Source organism: Otolemur garnettii, unplaced genomic scaffold (assembly GCF_000181295.1).
Source record: "Otolemur garnettii isolate 467f Iridium unplaced genomic scaffold, OtoGar3 scaffold00287, whole genome shotgun sequence".
Taxonomy (NCBI): Eukaryota; Metazoa; Chordata; class Mammalia; order Primates; family Galagidae; genus Otolemur; species Otolemur garnettii.
Window position 1 is genome coordinate 221,227 of NW_003852682.1, and position 6,270 is coordinate 227,496.

The window sequence follows — 6,270 nt, forward strand, 5'->3', positions numbered from 1 at the left end:
AAAAAAAAAAAAAAAAAGACACAGAAAAAAATCCAGTATACTAGCTCCAGATTGAAAAGGATCTTTTTCTTCTTAGTGGCAATGCCAAAATTAATTTTAATTCAACAAATTTTCTACCATATTTCATTTAGTGTGATGTCTTTTGAATATGGATAAGTTAGTAAAATGGGATTCTTCCCCTCAATGATCTCACAACCCCGTGAAGGAGCAAACACAAAAAGAAGAGCACAACAAAGGATCATAGGTGCTGAATTTGAAGCCTTTATAGAGTAAAGTGGTGAGCAGGGATGGATAAAAGGGAAACGAAGATACAGCAAAACAGATTGAGCATGTGGCTAAAGAAGGAGGAAAATGAGGAGATATACCTCATTACAAACATGAAAAGTCTAAACTAATTTAGTAATTCTTCTGGATCACTGAGTTTACATCTCTGGTGTTTACCCATAGTGGAATAGCTTTGTCATGGTGCCCTGGTCTCCTTGTAGATATCCACAATGGCAAAGGCTTGATCCACAGCTAATTTGTTTCCTAAAAGAATGCCTTGTGATTCTCCTGGAACAAAAGAAAATGGGAAGCCTAAGTAAAGCTGCTGTAAAGCCATCTCTCACTCACCTTTTTATTTTCCCTGGAAGACTGTCATAAGACAGTTTCTCATCTCCTTCCTGGATCTGAGGATGTAAAAGGCTTTCTGTCCTGTGCTCCTCAGAATGGAGCTGAGAAATAAAAAATCACTTGGCTGCTATCTAGGTTTGGCTCCTTGATGGAAAACTACCCTACAATTTGTGTTGAAGTCTCTTGGCCTCTTTTGTTTTGGTGTTGTCATTTTTGATGTGCTAGACAATGATCACAGGGAGTGGGCACCTTTGGCTAATCTTCCTTTCACTGTCTATGTAAATATTAAACTGCCTAAATATTAAAGTAGCTCAATATATCTTTAACAGTCAAATCTGTCAGGCCTTGGCCTTGGATTATTATTTGTAAGCCTGACAAATTTGGTGTCCTATGTGAATCCAATAATTTTACAATGCCCTTTTAAGAGAACATGGAGTTACACAGTCCAGGTCAGGGGAAAAGGTGGCCCCCCTGGTATCTGGCAGCACACACTCTCGCCAATGTGGTAGGTAAAATGTGGAGAAGGGTCCTCCCATTAAAGTAATACATGGGCCACATTAGGAAGGATAAGACTCCCCAAGATCTGGTAGTACATCCCTTATCTAAGAGGTGGGTGAGGAGGATGAGTAAGAATATGTGTGAGCCTGTTAGGGGATAGGACTCCCGGGAATCTCACAGTTTTATTTGCTGATAAGTATCTGAAGGTCAAGTAGCTAGAAGTAAGATTCAAAACAGCTGCACAGTTGATGCTTTGTTGTTATTTAAAGTGCATTTTTTTTGCAGTTTTTTTTTTTTTTCTTGGCTAGGGCTGGGTATAAGCCTGCTACCTCTGGCATATGGGGCCGGTACCCTACTCCTTTCAGCCACAGGCGCAGCCCATGCATTTTTTTTTTTTTTTTTTTAAGAGACAGAGTCTCCCTTTGTCGCCCTCAGTGGAGTGCTATGGCATTACAGCTCACAGCAACATCAAGCTCTTGGGCTTGGGCTATTCTCTTGCCTCAGCCTCCCAAATAGCTGGGACTACAGGCACCCACCACAACGTTGGCCTGGCTATTTTTTGTTGCACTTTGGCCAGGGCCAGGTTTGAACCCACCATCCTTGGTATATGGGGCCAGTGCCCTACTCACTGAGCCACAGGTGCCACCCTAAAAGTGCATTTTTTAACCCTAGTGAATGGTTACTTAAAACCATAAACAGTAAATGCAAAGATTGCTTACTGGTGCAACTTGCTTCCTCTGTGCTACTTTCTTCCCCCACTCTCTGATCTCTCAGCCACCCTGTAATGGCTAGAAGTGCCTGTATTAAAACTCTTGTTCTGTGTTTCTGTAAAAAAGTGTATGATAGAGTTTGGGCAAAACTTGCCATCGAGACAGAAAAAAAAAAGGTAAAGTAATTTGTGATTGAGGCTTAAAACGATCTGTCATAAGTGCATTTATAAAAATGTATAAATGGATTAAAATGTTACATGCTTGAATTTTAAATGTTTACAAAGTGTTAGAAAATTTCTCTGATATACTAAGTTTTCACTGTATAATGATTTCTTTCTTGTTGGTTGACTAATTAAAGGTCTCATTCTTAGTGGCCTTGGCTGCCCACCTGCAGGGGCAACTGATAAGCACCCCCCAAATTCAAGGACTACTTGCCAAATAAAATGTATTGAAACAATGTAGGCAGTTACACAAGTCTGAATCTCCCTGGCAGCCAAAGAAAAACTGCTGTCTTTGCAAACTACAAAGCAGCATGTTCCTGATTAAAAAAAGAAAACAAATTGTAACTCCTATAAAAGTTTGTCTTACATTATGTTCCTGATAGAAAAATTATAATGCCTATAAAAGTTAGCCATGTGTCATATAGGTCTACAGTATGGGAAACTTTGGCCCTACCTGTTCCCGACAGACTCCATTCAGACTTTTACCCCCTTCCTCTGGCAGGACAGTTGTGACGCCACAGGATGACTAACCAGATATGGAACATTGTTGGACAAAAACAGATCTGGTTCCTGAAGTGTTTGGTGAGAAAGGGGATTAGTGATTCTTCACAATTATCCATGAGACCCCTAATGAGTTGATAGGGTTAGAGATAAGAGTTGGGGACCTCATAAAGCTAAAACAAAGTATTCCATGGTTGTTGTTCACCCTTCTGTGCTATTGGGAAAGCAAAACTCTTTACCTCTGATCATTTGTCATAACCACATATAAAATATACTCTAGTGATCAAGGATAATTCAGATATTCAACTCTCATACTGAGCTGGAAGTTTTGTAAATTAGAGATAAATTTTAGAAAATCCCAGTGAAACTACAGAATCTTGGCTTTTCTGACTAGCAAATGAGGGAGCCAAGCCACTTTCAAAGAATAAGAAGAAATGGAAATCACTCAGTCATCTAAAGGCTTTCTGGATGCTCCAAGCCAGCCTGGCCATGTGCACATTGGCAGATGACACTGGTATGGAAGAAGAGTATGCAAAAGGCTTGTTGCAGTGAGTCTTTACATTCATTACAAAACAGTGATCTACCTAACATGAGTTTCTGTCATTTGAGAAATACCTATTGATTAGAGTAGGAACAGCAATAATTTCGCTTAGGGCTAGAGTACATTGAGCCTAGATTTATAATGGAGAACATAAACTCTCAGGTGATGAGATTGTCATCTAGTATCAGACTTCACTGATTTGTTCTCTTGGTACCACTGGGCTTTGGGGGATATCTTTCCTTGAGCCCCAGATAAAATCTCTGAAAAAATACTCAGCTTTTAGGAAACAAACTATAGTAATGGGAGCCTGAACACAGGACTAGGAAAATGTCCTTCAGGCTAAGATGTAGAAAAGTAACCAATTGAAGAATCACACCATTGGAACTTGTGGACCTGGCTATTATGCCAGAGGCCCCAGAGAGATTAATAATTTCCCCCTAAAGGAAATTCTCACTATCAGGCAAGAGAACCACAATATTTAAAGGTCCTAGCTCTAGTAGGGAATAATACATGTCCATATTTGGCATTTATTAAGGAAAAACAAGAGGCAAGCCAAGAGGACCTAAATTCCTCGTTCAAGTGTTTGCTGTTCAAGCTAATGTTGATCCAATACTTTCAACACTACCTATTTACCTAGATACCTTCCCTTCAAGAAATAAAAAAAAAAAAAAAAAAAAAAAAACAGGACTAGGGAAGAGGGAAAGGTCCTTCCCTCTTTAAGAGAGACTAGTGGCCTTATACACTGGTCAAGGTATATTGAGAATTTGACAGTAACTGAGATTGCCAAACCTTTTCAACTCCTTTGAACACTGAGATACAAGCCACTATTGTGCTGGGCAGCACAGCACCTATGTACGTAGCTAGCATGGGAGGCAGAATGATATTCTCCACATAAATGTTCACATCCTAATCTGCAAACTATGAATGTGTTGCATGACAAAAGGAACTAAGCAGATGTGATTAAATTAAGAATTTTGAGATTGGATGATTATACTGGGTTATCCAGGTAGGTGTGATGTAATCACAATAGTCATTACAGTCCTTGTAAGATGGAGGCAAGAGATTAGAAAGGAGAGAAGATGCTATGTTGTTGGCTTTGAAAATGGAGTTAAGGGCCACAAGCCAAGGAATGTGGGAGGCCTCTAGAAGATGGAAAAGACAAGGAAACAGATTCTTCCCAAACCTCCAGAAGGTACAGCCCTACCAATGCCTTAATTTTAGACTTATGACCTCCACAATTGTAAGAATACAAATTTGTATTTTTTTGAACCATTAAGTTTACAGTAATATTTATTTCATTAGCAATAGGAAATTAATATAACCTCAAAATCACTTTAATTAGATTTGTAAATAAATCTCAGATTGGACAATTGGCTTATAAAAGATCATATGTGGTCCTTCAGGGCCAATATACACTCTCGGTGGTTGTCAACCTTCCTAATGCTGCAGTGTATTTTCATTGTTAAAAAGGGGTCGCGACCCACAGGTTGAGAACCACTGACTCGAGTGGTTGTAACATATTTTTTTTGGTTGCAAGGGATATTCCCTATGGGGAAATTACACAATTAAAACAGTGGTAGTGGTGTGAGTGCACAATCAGAAGCCTGCCAGACTTCCCCAGTATAGTCATGTAGTAACTACAAAGCAATAAAGATGGCAGGATGGAAAATGGAGGTCACTATATTAATCAAAGACTAATAGAGGCCAAGATGGTTAATCTATATAATCTTATATTTACCCTGTGCATCTGGTACAAAAAAACAAAACTAAACTAAATGATAGTTAACACTTTACTGTGCACTGCTGAAGCTCAGTGCTGCCCCCTTTATGCCAGCAGTTCCAGAAATCATAAATGATGATGAAGTTCATTGTGCAGACTGAAGGATTCTGATATGCAGTATTGAACATTGCTGATTCCCTCTTCAGCATCTAACTGCATCGAAATGACTGATGACCAAAGCAAATTTGCCTTCAGGTGTCTCAGATTAAAATATATGTTTACTCTGCTGCAATAAGACAATATAAACTCTCCCATGGTTTCTCACTAGAGGACAGGCTGAGACCAAGCAAAGACTGAAATTTCACCAGAGGTGTTCTATACCATTATATGGGTGACATTATTCTGATTTGAAAGGATAAGAGCAGGCTTCAGATTGTCTTAGATAAATGGTCAAATATATGAGTCAGTAGGGCTGGAAGATTAACCATGACAGGAATCAGTGGCCAGCAAGCTAAGTAATGTTCGCAGGACCAATGTGGGTTGATGTCTAGAGAACAATCCCCAAGCCTGATAAAAAAAATAAAAGAAAAAATCTGATGACCTCTAGCAAACAAAAAGGAGGCACAATATTTGATATATTTGTTTAGTATTTGACATACTTCATACCTCACATGAGGATTCTGCTTGGTCTATTACATAGTATCACTCAAAAGGTAGACCTCTTTGGGCAGCACCTGTGGCTCAGTGGGTAGGGCGCCGGTCCCATATGCTGAGGCTGGCAGGTTCGAACCCGGCCCAGCCAAACTGCAACAGAAAAATAGCCAGGTATTGCACCGGGTGCCTGTAGTCCCAGCTGCTCGGGAGGCTGAGGCAAGAGAATTGCCTGAGCCTAGGAGTTGGAGGTTGCTGTGAGCAGTGTGATGCCACAGCACTCTACTGAGGGCATTAAAGTGAGACTCTGTCTCTACAAAAAAAAAAAAAAAAAAATAGTGGACATCTTTGAAGGGATCCCTGACCAATAACAGGCCCTAGAAACTATCCAACAATCTATACAGACTTCCACTCAGGCCAGTAAGCTCTGGGATTCAACTGTCAGTAACTGATAATTATGCAGACTAAAGTTTCTGACAAAAAAAAAGATGTAGATTTGGGACATAGCACTTGCCTGACATGACCACCAGGTGTACTCCATTTGAAAACCTATTGCTGGTTGTTACTGGGTACTGGTAGACTCTGAGAGAATAACAAAGCAGCAGCAAATGTTGTGATACCCTTACATTTCCCATGGAATGGATCAGAAATGAGATCATAACCAAAGTAGATGTTGTCTAATTTTTATTCTGTTTGTGCTGCTACTTGTATAACAAAATGTCACAGAATATAATTTATAAAGAACAGAAATTTGTTTTCTTGCAATTCTGGAGATTGGTAAATCCAAGCTCAAGGTGCCAGCAGGTTTGATTGTCT